Source organism: Suncus etruscus, chromosome 2 (genome assembly GCF_024139225.1).
Source record: "Suncus etruscus isolate mSunEtr1 chromosome 2, mSunEtr1.pri.cur, whole genome shotgun sequence".
Taxonomy (NCBI): Eukaryota; Metazoa; Chordata; class Mammalia; order Eulipotyphla; family Soricidae; genus Suncus; species Suncus etruscus.
In genome coordinates this window covers 68,937,845-68,953,048 of record NC_064849.1, presented here as the reverse complement: position 1 = coordinate 68,953,048, position 15,204 = coordinate 68,937,845, and the positions used below count along the sequence as shown (strand labels likewise).

At 38.4% G+C, this 15,204-nt stretch overlaps 3 protein-coding genes and 1 non-coding gene across 6 annotated transcripts in view; 1 reads left to right on the top strand and 3 right to left on the bottom strand.

Annotated features, from left to right (window-relative positions):
- The window catches only part of LOC126001428 (ribonuclease pancreatic-like), a 189,173-nt gene that overhangs the window by 14,782 nt on the left and 159,187 nt on the right, over nucleotides 1-15,204 (bottom strand). The window lies entirely within an intron of this gene.
- Nucleotides 1-15,204, bottom strand: part of LOC126001426 (ribonuclease pancreatic-like) — a 459,609-nt gene that overhangs the window by 285,231 nt on the left and 159,174 nt on the right. The gene's annotated exons all lie outside the window — the stretch shown is intronic.
- Nucleotides 1-15,204, bottom strand: part of LOC126001424 (ribonuclease pancreatic-like) — a 260,537-nt gene that overhangs the window by 194,527 nt on the left and 50,806 nt on the right. The gene's annotated exons all lie outside the window — the stretch shown is intronic.
- Nucleotides 14,047-14,153, top strand: LOC126003172 (U6 spliceosomal RNA). Its single transcript, XR_007493708.1, has one exon. It is a non-coding gene; the product is annotated as a U6 spliceosomal RNA (small nuclear RNA).

The window sequence follows — 15,204 nt, the reverse complement described above, 5'->3', positions numbered from 1 at the left end:
TCACTCAGCATGATAGATTCCATGTACAACCATGAATAGGAAAATTTCATGACTTCATCTCTCCTGATGGCTGCATAATATTCCACTGTTTATATGTACCACAGTTTCTTTAGACATTTGTCTGTTGAAGGGCATCTTGGTTGTTTCCAGAGCCTGGCTATTGTGAATAGTGCTGCAGTAAATAAAGGTGTGAGGAAGGTTTTTTTTTATTTAAACACCTTGATTATATACATGATAGTGTTTGTGTTTCAGTCATGTAAGGATCACCACTCATCACCAGTGCAACATTCCCATCACCAATGTCCAAGCCTCCCTCCTCCCCATCCGACCCCCACCTGTACTCTAAACAGGCTCTCCATTTCCCTCATACATTCTCATTATTAGGACAGTTCAAAATGTAGTTATTTCTCTAACTAAACTCATCACTCTTTGTGGTGAGCTTCCTGTGGTGAGCTGTAACTTCCAACTCTTTTCTCTTTTGTGTCTGAAAATTATTATTGCAAGAATGTCTTTCATTTTTCTTAAAACCCATAGATGAGTGAGACCATTCTGCGTTTTTCTCTCTCTGACTTATTTCACTCAGCATAATAGATTCCGTGTACATCCATGTATAGGAAAATTTCATGACTTCATCTCTCCTGACAGCTGCATAATATTCCATTGTGTATATGTACCACAGTTTCTTTAGCCATTCGTCTTTTGAAGGACATCTTGGTTGATTCCAGAGTCTTGCTATGGTAAATAGTACTGCAATGAATATAGGTGTAAGGAAGGGGTTTTTGTATTGTATTTTTGTGTTCCTAGGGTATATTCCTAGGAGTGGTATAGCTGGATCGTATGGGAGCTCGATTTCCAGTTTTTGGAGGAATGTCCATATCGCTTTCCATAAAGGTTGAACTAGATGGCATTCCCACCAGCAGTGGATAAGAGTTCCTTTCTCTCCACATCCCCTCCAACACTTTTTATTCTAATTTCTTTGTGATGTGTGCCATTCTTTGTGGTGTGAGGTGGTATCTCAGTGTTGTTTTGATTTGCATCTCCCTGATGATTAGTGATGTGGAGCACTTTTTCATGTGTCTTTTGGCCATTTGTATTTCTTCTTTGTCAAAGTGTCTGTTCATTTCTTCTCCCCATTTTTTTGATGAGATTAGATGTTTTTTTTTCTTGTAAAGTTTTGTCAGTGCCTTGTATATTTTGGAGATTAGCCCCTTATTTGATGGGTATTGGGTTAATTATTTCTCCCACTCAGTGGGTGGCTCTTGTATCCTGGGCGCTATTTCCTTTGAGGTGCAGAAGCTTCTCAGCTTATTATATTCCAATCTGTTAATATCTGCTTTCAGTTCCTTGAAGAGTGCTGTATCCTCCTTGAATATGCCTGTAGTCTCAATATCTTGGAGTGTTTTGCCTATGTGTTGTTCTCTATATCTTATGGTTTTGGGTCTGATATCAAGGTCTTTAATTCATTTGGATTTTACCTTCATACATGATGTTAGCTGGGGGTCTAAGTTCAATTTTTTTGCAAGTGGCTAGCCACTTGTGCCAACACACTTGTTTAAGAGGCTTTCCCTGCTCCATTTAGAATTTCCTGCTCCTTTATCAAAAATTAGGTGATTGTATGTCTGGGGAACATTTTCTGAGTATTCAAGCCTATTATTCCACTGATCTGAGGGCCTGTCCTTATTCCAATATCATGCTGTTTTGATAACTATTGCTTTGTAGTACAGTTTAAAGTTGGGGAAAGTAATTCCTCCCATATTCTTATTCCCAATGATTGCTTTAGCTATTCGAGGGTGTTTATTGTTCCAAACGAATTTCAAAAGTGCCTGATCCACTTCTTTGAAGAATGTCATGGGTATCTTTGAAGGGATCACATTAAATCTATATAATGCCTTCGGGAGTATTGCCATTTTGATGATGTTATTCCTGCCAATCCATGAGCAGGGTATGCGTTTCCATTTCCACGTGTCCTCTCTTATTTCTTGGAGCAGAGTTTTATAGTTTTCTTTGTATAAGTCCTTCACATTTTTAGTCAAGTTGATTCCAAGATATTTGAGTTTGTGTGGCACTATTGTGAATGGGGTTGTTTTCTTAATGTCCATTTCTTCCTTATTACTATTGGTGTATAGAAAGGCCATTGATTTTTGTGTGTTAATTTTGTAGTCTTCCACCATGCTTTATGAGTATATTGTTTCCAGAAGCTTTTTGGTAGAGTCTTTAGGGTTTTCTAAGTAGAGTATCATGTCATCTGCAAACAGTGAGAGCTTGACTTCTTCTTTTCCTATCTGGATTCCCTTGATATCTTTTTCTTGCCTAATAGCTATAGCAAGCACTTCCAGTGCTATGTTGACTAGGAGTGGTGAGAGAGGACAGCCTTGTCTTGTGCCAGAATTTATAGGAAAGGGTTTTAGGTTTTCTCCATTGAGGATAATATTTGCCACTGGCTTGTGGTAGATGGCCTTAACTATATTGACAAAGGTTCCTTCCATTCCCATCTTCCTGAGAGTTTTAATCAAGAATGGGTGTTGGACCTTATCAAATGCTTTCTCTGCATCTATTGATATGATCATGTGGTTTTATGTTTCTTGTTATTGATGTTAGGTATTATGTTGATAGATTTACGGATGTTAAACCATCCTTGCATTCCTGGGATGAAACCTACTTGATCATAGTGGATAATCTTCTTAATGAGGCATTGAATCCTATTTGCCAGGATTTTGTTGAGAATCTTTGCATCTGCATTCATCAGCGATATTGGTCTGTAATTTTCTTTTTTCGTAGCATCTCTGTCTGGTTTAGGTATCAAGGTGATGTTGGCTTCATAAAAGCTATTTGGAAGTGTTTCCGTTTGTTCAATTTCATGAAAGAATCTTGCCAGGATTGGTAGTAGTTCTTCTTGGAAAGTTTGAAAGAATTTATTAGTGAATCCATCTGAGCCTGGGCTTTTGTTTTAATTTCATCAATGGTGATGGGGGTGTTTGGATATGCTACATCCTCTTTTTTCAACCGTGGAAGATTATAAGAGTCCAAGAATTTATCCATTTCTTCCAGGTTCTCATTTTTATTGGCGTAGAGTTTCTCAAATTAGTTTCTGATTATGCTTGGAATCTCTGTCATATCAGTAGTGCTCTCTTCTTTTTCATTCCTAATACGAGTTATCAAGTTTCTCTCTCTTTCTTTGTTAGGTTGGCCAGTGGTCTATCAATCTTGTTTATTTTTTCAAAGAACCAACTTCTGCTTTCGTTGATCTTTCGGATTGTTTTTTGGGTTTCCACTTGGTTGATTTCTGCTCTCAGTTTTGTTATTTCCTTCTGTCTTCCTATTATTGGGTCCTTTTGTTGAGCACTTTCTATTTCTATTAGCTTTGTCATTAAGCTACTCAAGTAAGCTCCTTCTTCCTTCCTGATGTGTGCTTGCAAAGCTATAAATTTTCCTCTCAGTACTGCTTTTGCTGTGTCCCATAAGTTCTGATAGTTTGTGTCTTTAATTGTCATTTGTTTCCAGGAACTTTTTGATTTCCTCCTTGATTTCATCTCGGACCCATTGGTTATTGAGTATGAGGCTGTTTAACTTCCAGGTGTTAAAGTTTTTCTTCTGTGTCCCTTTGGAATTCACAAATAATTTCAGAGCTTTGTGGTCAGCGAAGGTAGTCTGCAAAATTTCTATCCTCTTGATATTATGGAGATATGTTTTATGTGCCAGCCTGTAGTCTATCCTGGAGAATGTCCCATGTACATTGGAGAAGAATGTGTATCCAGGGTTCTGGGGATGGAGTGTCCTATATATATCCACTAGGCCTCTCTCTTCCATTTCTTTCCTCAGGTCTAGTATATTCTTGTTGGGTTTCAGTCTGGTTGACCTATCCAGTGTTGACAAAGCAGTGTCGAGGTCCCCCACAATTATTGTGTTGTTATTGATATTATTTTTCTGATTTGTCAACAGTTGTATTAAATATTTTGCTGGTTCCTCATTCGATGCATATACGTTTAGGAGAGTTAATTCTTCCTGCACTACATACCCCTTGATTAATATAAAATGTCCATCTTTGTCCCTTACAACCTTCCTGAGTATAAAGTTTGCATTATCTGATATTAGTATGGCCACTCCAGCTTTTTTATGGGTGTTGTTTGCTTGGATAACTTTTCTCCAGCCTTTTATTTTGAGTCTATTTTTGTTCTGACTATTCAGGTGCATTTCTTGTAGGCAGCAGAAGGTTGGACTGAGTTTTTTGATCCATTTAGCCACTCTGTGTCTCTTGACTGGTGCATTTAGTCCATTGACGTTGAGAAAAAGAATTGTCCTGGGATTTAATGCCACCTTTATATCGAAATTTGGTGTGTCTTTTGGTTAGTCTTGTCTTAAATTAGGTCTTTCAGTTTTTCTCTTAAGACTGGTTTTGAGTCTGTAAAGTTTCTGAACTGTTTTTTGCCTGTGAAACCATGTATTCTTCTGTCAAACCTGAAAGTGAGTTTTGCTGGGTACAGTATTCTAGGTGAAGCATTCATTTTCTTCAGTCTTATCACAATATCCCACCACTGCTTTCTGGCATTGAGTGTTTCTGGTGACAGGTCTGCTGTAAATCTCAAGGATGCTTGCTTGAACATAATTTCTCCTTTTGATCTTGCTGTTTTTAGAATTCTATCTCTATCTGTGGGATTTGTCATTGTGACTAGGATGTGTCTTGGGGTGGTTTTTCTGGGGTCTCTTTTGGTTGGTACTCTTTGAGCATGCAGGATTTGATCACATGTATTCTTTAGCTCTGGAAGTTTCTCTGTAATGACTTTCTTGACCGTTGATTCTTCCTGGAAATTTTCTTCCTGGGTCTCTGGGACTTCAATGATTCTTAAGTTGTTTCTGTTGAGCTTATCATAGACTTCTATTTTCATCTGTTCCCATTCTTTGACTAATTTTTTCATTGTCTGTTCATTTGCTTTAAGTTTTTTTCCAATCTCTCTTGCTGTATGGAATTGTTATGTATCTCATCTTCCACAGCACCAAGTCTATTCTCAGCTTCTGATACCCTGTCCCAGAGCTTATCCATTTTGTCATTCACTTCGTTTACTGACTTTTTCAGACCTGTTAGTTGACATGTTATTTCAGTTTGGAGTTTTGTGATTTCTGTCTTCATATTTTCTTGGTTCTTATTAGTTTTCTGTTCAACTTGATCCATGGCTTCTTTGAGTTCTTTGAGCATCTTCCATATTGCTAGTCTAAAGTCCTTATTTGAGAAGTTAATTAGTTGGTTGGTCATTATCTTGTCATCAGACTTGTCATCTTCATTCTCTATGTCTGATGCTTGGCTGCGCTGTTTCTCCATTGTCACACTTGTATTGTGTGTTTTTCTACGTGTTGTGGTGGTATTCATTGGCTATATGATGCAGGCAGCACACTCCTCTGGCTCTGCCCTTTCCGGATGGGCCGACTTGCCTCTAAATGAGGGAAATCCTCCATGGATGTAGTCTCACACAGGATCAAATCTTAGGCCGAGCAAGCAGCAGAGAAGATAGTCTGGAGAAAAATGCTTGCTTCTGTGATCCAGCACAGTACTTAGTGTGATTTTTTCTCCTTGTTGCGATGGTGATCTTTTCTTAGAAAGAGCACACAGCTGCATAGCAAAGCGGAGCTAAGTGCTCTGCTGGAGCCTCTTTTCGGCCCACTCCCAAGAGGTTCATGCAAGAGGACAGTAGACAGACACACACAGGCAGCACTCACAGATTTTCACCGTCGGGCCCCACTAGGCAGGTGTAGTTTAGTGGATTTTCCCAGCCTGACGTCACAAACAGGGGACCCGTCTTCTGCAAAGCCTAGCTGGTTTTCATGTTATGGAGTCCCGCCCTGGAATTGGCCTTTGGGAGAGCGAGTTTTCTGGAGCCTCTTTTTGGCCCACTTCCAAGAGGTTCCCGCAAGTGGACATTAGACAGACGCACACAGGCAGCACTCACAGTTTTTCACAGTCGGGTTTGTCATTTTTTATTGTATTATTGTGTTCTTAGGGTATATCCCTAGAAGTGGAATAGCTGGATGGAATGGGAGCTCAATTTCCAAATTTTGGAGGAATCTCCATATCGCTTTCTAGAGAGGTTGGACTAGATGGCATTCCCAACAGCAGTAAATAAGATTTCCTTTCTCTCCATATCCCTGCCAGCACTGATTGTTCTCATTCTTTGTGATGTGTGCCAATCTCTGTGGTGTGAGATGGTATCTCATCGTTGTTTTGATTTGCATCTCCCTGATGATTAGTGATGAGGAGCATTTTTTCTGTGCCTTTTATCCATTTGTATTTCTTTTTTGTCAAAGTGTCTGTTCATTTCTTCTCCCCATTTTTTGATGGGATTAGATGTTTTTTTCTTGTAAATTTCTGTCTGTGCCTTATATATTTTGGATATTAGCCCCTTATCTTATGGGTGTTGGGTGAATAGATTCTCCCACTCGGTGGTGATTCTTGTATCCTTTGTACTATTTGTTTTGAGGTGCAGAAGCTTCTCAGTTTAATGTATTCCCATCTGTTGATCTCTGCTTTCACTTGTTTGGAAAGTGCAGTTTCCTCTTTGAAGATGCCTTTAGTCTCAATGTCATGGAGTGTTATACCGACCTGTTGTTCTATATACCTTATGGTATCAGGACTGATATCAAGGTCTTTAATCCATTTGATTTTACCTTCGTACATGATGTTAATTGGAGGTTAATGTTTGCTTTTTTGCAAGTGGCTGACCAGTTCTGCCAGCACCACTTGTTGAAGAGGTTTTCCCTGCTCCACTTAGGATTTCTTGCTCCTTTGTCAAAAATTAGGTAATTGTATGTCTGGGGGACAATGACTGAGAACTCAAGCCTATTCCACTGATCTGAGGGTCTGTCATTATTTCAATATCATGCTGTTTTGATAACTATTGCTTTGTAGTACAGTTTAAACTTGGGGAAAGTAATGCCTCCCATTTTCCTTTTTCCTTGGAGTGCTTTAACTATTCGAGGGTGTTTATTTTTCCATATGAACTTCATAAGTGTTTGATCCACTTCTTTGAAGAATGTCATGGGTATTTTTAAGGGGATCGCATTAAATCTGTATAATGCTTTGGGGAGTATTGCCATTTTAATTATGTGAATCCTGCCAATCCATGAGCAGGGTATGTGTTTTCATTTCTGTGTGTCCTCTCTTATTTCTTGGAGCAGGTCTTTATAGTTTTCTTCACGCCTTTCGTCAAGTTGACTCCAATATATTTGAGTTTGTGTGGCAGTATTGTGAATGGGATTGCCTTCTTTTTTTTTATTTAAACACCTTGATTACATACATGATTGTGTTTGGGTTTCAGTCATGTAAAGAACACCACCCATCACCAGTGCAACATTCCCATCACCAATATCCCAAGTCTCCCTCCTCCCCACCCAAACCCCGCCTGTACTCTAAAAAGGCTCTCCATTCCCCTCATACATTATCATTATTAGGACAGTTCAAAATGTAGTTATTTCTCTAACTAAACTCATCACTCTTTGTGGTGAGCTTCCTGTGGTGAGCTGTAACTTCCAGCTCTTTTCTCTTTTGTGTCTGAAAATTATTATTGCAAGAATGTCTTTCATTTTTCTTAAAACCCATAGATGAGTGAGACCATTCTGCATTTTTCTCTCTCTGACTTATTTCACTCAGCATAATAGATTCCGTGTACATCCATGTATAGGAAAATTTCATGACTTCATCTCTCCTGACAGCTGCATAATATTCCATTGTGTATATGTACCACAGTTTCTTTAGCCATTCATCTGTTGAAGGGCATCTTAGTTGTTTCCAGAGTCTTGCTATGGTAAATAGTGCTGCAATGAAAATAGGTGTAAAGAAGGGGTTTTTGTATTGTATTTTTGTGTTCCTAGGGTATATTCCTAGGAGTGGTATAGCTGGATCATATGGGAGCTCGATTTCAAGTTTTTGGAGGAATGTCCATATCGCTTTCCATAAAGGTTGAACTAGATGGCATTCCCACCAGCAGTGGATAAGAGTTCCTTTCTCTCCACATCCCCGCCAACACTGTTTATTCTCATTCTTTGTGATGTGTGCCATTCTGTGGGGTGTGAGGTGGTATCTCGGAGTTGTTTTCATTTGCATCTCCCTGATGATTAGTGATATGGAGCACTTTTTCATGTGCCTTTTGGCCATTTGTATTTCTTCTTTGTCAAAGTGTCTGTTCATTTCTTCTCCCCATTTTTTGATGGGATTAGATGTTTTTTCCTTGTAAAGTTCTGTCAGTGCCTTGTATATTTTGGAGATTAGCCCCTTATCTGATGGGTATCGGGTCAATAGTTTCTCCCACTCCGTGGGTGTCTCTTGTATCCTGGGCACTATTTCCTTTGAGGTGCAGAAGCTTCTCAGCTTAATATATTCCCATCTGTTAATCTCTGCTTTCACTTGCTTGGAGAGTGCAGTTTCCTCCTTGAAGATGCCTGTAATGTCCTGGAGTGACTTGCCTATGTGCTGTTCTATATATCTTATAGTTTGGGGGCTGATATCGAGGTCTTTAATCCATTTGAATTTTACCTTCATACATGATGTTAGCTGGGGGTCTAAGTTCAATTTTTTGCAAGTGGCTAGCCAGTTGTGCCAACACCACTGTTGAAGAGGCTTTCCCTGCTCCATTTAGGGTTTCCTGCTCCTTTATCAAAAATTAGGTGATTGTTTGTCTGGGGAACATTTTCTGAGTATTCAAGCCTATTATTCCACTGATCTGAGGGCCTGTCCTTATTCCAATACCATGCTGTTTTGATAACTATTGCTTTGTAGTACAGTTTAAAGTTGGGGAAAGTAATTCCTCCCATATTCTTATTCCCAATGATTGCTTTAGCTATTCGAGGGTGTTTATTGTTCCAAATGAATTTCAAAAGTGCCTGATCCACTTCTTTGAAGAATGTCATGGGAATCTTTAGAGGGATAGCATTAAATTTGTATAATGCCTTGGGGAGTATTGCCATTTTGATAATGTTAATCCTGCCAATCCACGAGCAGGGTATGCGTTTCCATTTCCGTGTGTCCTCTCTTATTTCTTGGAGCAGAGTTTTATAGTTTTCTTTGTATAGTTCCTTCACATTTTTAGTCAAGTTGATTCCAAGATATTTGAGTTTGCGTGGCACTATTGTGAATGGGGTAGTTTTCTTAATGTCCATTTCTTCCTTATTACTATTGGTGTATAGAAAGGCCATTGATTTTTGTGTGTTAATTTTGTAGCCTGCCACCATGCTTTATGAGTATATTGTTTCCAGAAGCTTTTTGGTAGAGTCTTTAGGGTTTTCTAAGTAGAGTATCATGTCATCTGCAAACAGTGAGAGCTTGACTTCTTTTCCTATCTGGATTCCCTTGATATCTTTTTCTTGCCTAATCGCTATAGCAAGTACTTCCAGTGCTATGTTGACTAGGAGTGGTGAGAGAGGACAACCTTGTCTTGTGCCAGAATTTAGAGTGAAGGCTTTTAGTTTTTCTCCATTGAGGATAATATTTGCCACTGGCTTGTGGTAGATGGCCTTAACTATATTGAGAAAGGTTCCTTCCATTCCCATCTTCCTGAGAGTTTTGATCAAGAATGGGTGTTGGACCTTATCAAATGCTTTCTCTGCACCTATTGATATGATCATGTGGTTTTATGTTTCTTGTTATTGATGTTGTGTATGATGTTGATAAATTTACGGATGTTAAACCATCCTTGCATTCCTGGGATGAAACCTACTTGATCATAGTGGATGATCTTCTTAATGAGGCATTGAATCCGATTTGCCAGGATTTTGTTGAGGATCTTTGCATCTGCATTCATCAGCGATATTGGTCTGTAATTTTCTTTTTTTTGTAGCATCTCTGTCTGGTTTAGGTGTCAAGGTGATGTTGGCTTCATAAAAGCTATTTGGAAGTGTTTCCGTTTGTTCAATTTCATGAAACAGTCTTGCCAGTATTGGTAGTAGTTCCTCTTGGAAAGTTTGAAAGAATTCATAAGTGAATCCATCTGGGCCTGTGCTTTTGTTTTTGGGCAGATATTTGATTACCGTTTTAATTTCATCAATGGTGATGGGGGTGTTTAGATATGCTACATCCTATTCCTTCAACCGTGGAAGATTATAAGAGTCCAAGAATTTACCCATTTCTTCCAGGTTCTCATTTTTATTGGCGTAGAGTTTCTCAAATTAGTTTCTGATTACCCTTTGAATCTCTGTCATATCAGTAGTGCTCTCTCCTTTTTCTTTCCTAATACGAGTTATCAAGTTTCTCTCTCTCTCTTTCTTTGTTAGGTTTGCCAGTGGTCTCTCAATCTTGTTTATTTTTTCAAAGAACCAACTTCTGCTTTCGTTGATCTTTCGGATTGTTTTTTGGGTTTCCACTTTATTGATTTCTGCTCTCAGCTTTTTAGTAGAGTCTTTACGGTTTTCTAAGTAGAGTATCATTTCGTCTACAAAAATGAGAGCTTGACTTCTTCCTTTCCTATCTGGATTCCCTTGATATCTTTTTCTTGCCTAATCGCTATAGCAAGCACTTCCAGTACTATGTTGAAGAGGAATGGTGAGAGCGGACAGCCTTGTCTTGTACCAGAATTTAGAGGAAAGGCTTCTAGTTTTTCTCCATTGAGGATAATATTTTCCATTGACTTGTGATAGATGGCTTCAACTAGATTGAGAGAGGTTTCTTCCATTCCCATCTTGTTGAGAGTTTTGATCAAGAATGGGTGTTGAACCTTATCAAGTGCTTTCTCTGCGTTTATTTATATAATCATGTGATTTTTATTTTTCTTCTTGTTTATGTTGTGTATAATGTTGGTAGATTGACGAATGTTAAACCATCCTTGCACTCCTGGAATGAAACCTACTTGGTCATAGTGTATGATGCATTGAATCCTATTTGCCGAGATTTTGTTGAAGATCTTTGCATCAGCATTCACATGGGATATTGGTCTGTAATTTTCTTTTTTGGCAGCATCTCTGTCTGGTTTTGGTTTCAAGGTGATATTGGTTTCATAAAATCTGTTTGGGAGTGTTCCCGTTTTTACAGGTTCATGGAAGATCCTGACTAGGAATGGTTGTAGCTCCTCTTGAAAGATTTGAAAAAATTCATTAGGAAATCCATCTCGACCTGGGCTTTACTTTTTGGGCAGATGTTTGATTACAGTTTCAATTTCTTCAGTAGTGATGAAGGTGTTTAGACATGCTACATCCTCCTTACTTAACTGTGGAAGGTTATAAGTATCCAAGAATTTTTCCATTTCTTCTATGTTCTCATGTTTAGTAGCATAAAGTTTCTCAAAGTAGTCTGTGATTATCCTTCGGATCTCTACAATATCTGTCGTGATCTCTTCCTTTTCATTTCTAATACGGGTTATCAGATTTCTCTCTCTCTTTCTTGTGAGTTTTGAAAATGGTCTATCAATATTGTTTATTTTTTCAAAGAACCAACTTCTGCTTTCGTTATCTTTCGGATTGTTTTTTGGTTTTCCACTTCATTGAGTTCATTCAGCTTTTTTATTTCCTTCTGTCTCCCTATTTTTGGTTCCTTTTGTTGGTCATTTTCTAATTTGTTGAGCTGCATCATTAAGTTATTCATGTATGCCCCTTCTTCCTTCCTAATGTGTGCTTGTAGAGCTATAAATTTTCCTCTTAGTACCGCTTTTGCTGTGTCCCATAGATTCTGGCATTTTGTGTCTTCATTATTATTTGCTTTCAGGAAAGTTTTGATTTCTTTTTTGATTTCATATCGGACCCACTGGTTTTTCAGTAGAAGGGTGTCTAATTTCCAATTGTTAAAGTTTTTCTTCGGTGTGGCTTTGTAGTTTCCCATCTAAATTCAGAGCCTTGTGTTCAGCAAAGGTAGTCTGCAAGATTTCTATCCTCTTGATTTTATGGAGGTATGTTTTATGTGTCAGCATGTAGTCTATCCTAGAGAATGACCCAGGTACATTGGAGAAGAATGTGTATCCAGGTTTTTTTTTTTTTTACTACTCCTCTTTCTTCCATTACTTATTTCAGGGCTAGTATGTTTTTGTTGGGTTTCAGTCTGGTTGACCAATAAAGTGTAGATAGGCCTTGTTGAGGTCTCCCACAATGATTGTGTTATTATTTATTTCTTCTTTCAGATTTGTCAGTAATTATATTAGATAATTTGCTGGTCTCTCATTGGGTTCATATGTTTAATAGTCTGATTTCTTCCAGTTGCACATATCCCTTGATTAGTACATAGTGTTCATCTTTGTCCCTTAGCACTTTTCTGAGTACAAAGTTGGTGTCATCGGATATTAATGTGGCCACCCCAGTTTTTTGAGGGTGTTTTTGAATGGGTGATTTTTCTCCAGGCTTTGATTTTGAGTCTGTTTGTTCTGACTATTTAGATGTGTTTCTTATAGGCAGAAGTTGAATTCATCTTTATGACCCATTTTGCCACTCTGTCTTTTAATTGGTAAATTAGACCATTGACATTGAGAGAGATGATTGTCATAGGATTTAATGTCATCTTTGTAGATAAGTTTGCTATGTTTGTTGTTCTCTCTTGTCTTAGAGTAGACCTGTCAGTTTTTCCTTTAAGGCTGGCTTATCATTTGTGAAGTTTCTGAGCTGTTGTTTATCCATTAAGCTATGTATTCTTCCTTCAAACCTAAACATGAGGCTGGCTGGGTGCAGTATTCTCGGTGAGGCATTCATTTCATTCAGTCTTGGCACAATATCCTTCCACTGTCTTCTGGCCTTGAGAGTTTCTTGTGACATGTCTGTGGTAAGTCTTAGGGATGCTCCTTTGAATGTAATTTCCCTTTTTGATCTTGATGCTTTCAGTATTCTATCTCTATTTGTGGGATTTGTCATTGTGACGAGGATGTGTCTTGGGGTGTTTTTCCTTGGGTCTCTTTTAGCTGGTAATTTTCGGGCATGCAGGATTTGATTGCATGTAATCTTTAACTCTGGAAGTATCTCTTTGATAATATCTTTGACAGATGATGCTTCCTGTAGATCTCCTACCTGGTTCTCTGTGACTCCAATGATTCTTATGTAATTTCTGCTGAGTTTATCAAAGACTTCTATTTTCATTTGTGTGCATTCCTTGAGTACTTTTTCCATTACCTGTTCGTTTGTCTTAAGGTTCTCTTCCAACTTCTTCTGTTGTGTTGTTTTTCTGCATCACATCTTCCAGTACTCCGATTCTCTACTCACCTGCTGATATCTTGCTGGCAAGGCCATCCATTGAGGTTTTCATTTGAGCTACCGTGTTTTTCAGATCTCTTATTTCAGTTTGGAGTTTTTTGATTTTTTTATTTGTGTTCTGTTCAGATCTATCTATGCATTCTTTGAGTTCTTCATACATCTTCCATATTGCTATTTTAAGTTCCTTATCTGAGAAGTTAATCAGGTGTTTGGAATTTATTAATTCATCAGAGCTTTCATCTTCATTTTCTGTGCATCATGTTTGCCTGTGAGGTTTCCCATTGTCAAGTTTGTAGTGTGGTTTTTCCTGCGTGTTGTGGTGGAGTTCATTGGTTAGAAAGAGTGTTCGGCAGCAAAGCAAAGCAGCTGCGCTCTTCTCCTGCCTCTAGTTGACAGTTTTTTGGAGTTGTGCTCCCCAGGTCTCTGAGGAGTCCTTCAGTATTTCAGAAACACAGGCAGATAGGCCCCGGCTATATAGTTCTTAACAAAATCATGTTAATAAGCTGAAGCACTTACTTTATGAGTACTTTAATTCCTAGGAGCCTCAGAAACAACCCCAAGAACGAGACCAGCATAGTCCTTGAACTGGGTGTATTTCCCCTTCAAAACAAAAAAGGAACAATAGGACACAGAAAAACCTTATACATTTATTCAGTACTTTTATTTTGGGGCCACACATAGCTTAATACTGGTAGGACTCATGAAATCATATATAAAGGTAGTGATTGAATCTGGGTCAACCATATACAAGGCAAACACCCTACCTACTTATATTATACCTTTGGCCCCATTAAATACATTTCAAAAGCATCATGTTGCTAAAGAAATCCAATATTGAAAAGTAACTACTGCCTAATTCAATTTCTGACTTTTTAAAAATAAAATAGAATTAATTTATCACTTCTAGTGCTCGCTTCAGCAGCACATATACTAAAATTGGAATGATAAAGAGAAGATTTGCATGGCCCCTGCACAAGAATGACACGCAAATTCATGAAACATTCCATATTTTTATAAAAAACTCACTTGAAAAAAATTATCACTTCTTTTCCACATTCCCCATTTTTTTGTTTTGGTTTTTTGGTTTTTTTGGGGGGTCACACCTGATGACACTCAGGTATTACTCCTGGTTCTGTCCTAGAAATAGCTCCTGGCTTGCTCAGGGGACCATATGGTGTGCCGGGATTTGAACCACCATTCTTCCTGGGATTCTGCATGCAAGACAAATGTCCTACCACTGTACTATCTTTCTGGCCCCCATTTTCCCCTAATTTTTACTATATTTATTTTATTTTACTATTCTTAACACTGTAATTTACCAAATTGTTCATAATACAGTTGTATCAGGCATTAGTTGTTTAAATATCAATCTCACCTCCAGTGAGATCTTTCTTTACCAGTGTCCCCAAACTCCTACCCACTACAATAGCCTGCCTCCATTTAGTCACAAATTTACTTCAGAGTGTTACAACACAAAGGCAAATAGAATTATCAAAACTTAGATCAACATGGATCAATTTGAAAGATTGTTATATATCTCCATGGTGTTACTGAAGAGAGTGTTTATGGATTTTCTGAGCTGGGACTGGTGCTAATCAAGCCTTCTGTATTTATAAAGGTTTACTGAGGTTGATTGTTGAACCTTCCACATGAGATTACCTATGATATGACTGGGCTGACATTACTATATAATATTGTGGTGTTATATGGCCACATGCAGTCTCCTGCTCCAGGATTTATAGATCTCAAACAAATTTGGTGGCTGGGAAGTTGATAAAGTTAAGTCATGGAGCTGGGCCATTTCTGTCAGAAGGTGTGGCTTTGGGCTGCTATAGTTCATGCAGACAGAGGACTCTTCTACCCTACCTCCTCTGGCACCCAAAATGCCACAGAGGAGTCAGCCAAGATTGGCTACTTGGGAAGCATTGTAAATAAGTCTGGTGAAGTCAGATACCAAGATGTAGAAGTCACTGGTGAGTTCAGAAATTGCTGGATGTAGAAGTCACGTGTGAAGTTTGGTCCTGGGCCGATAGAGCATGCACAAAGAAGCATCCATCAGCCACT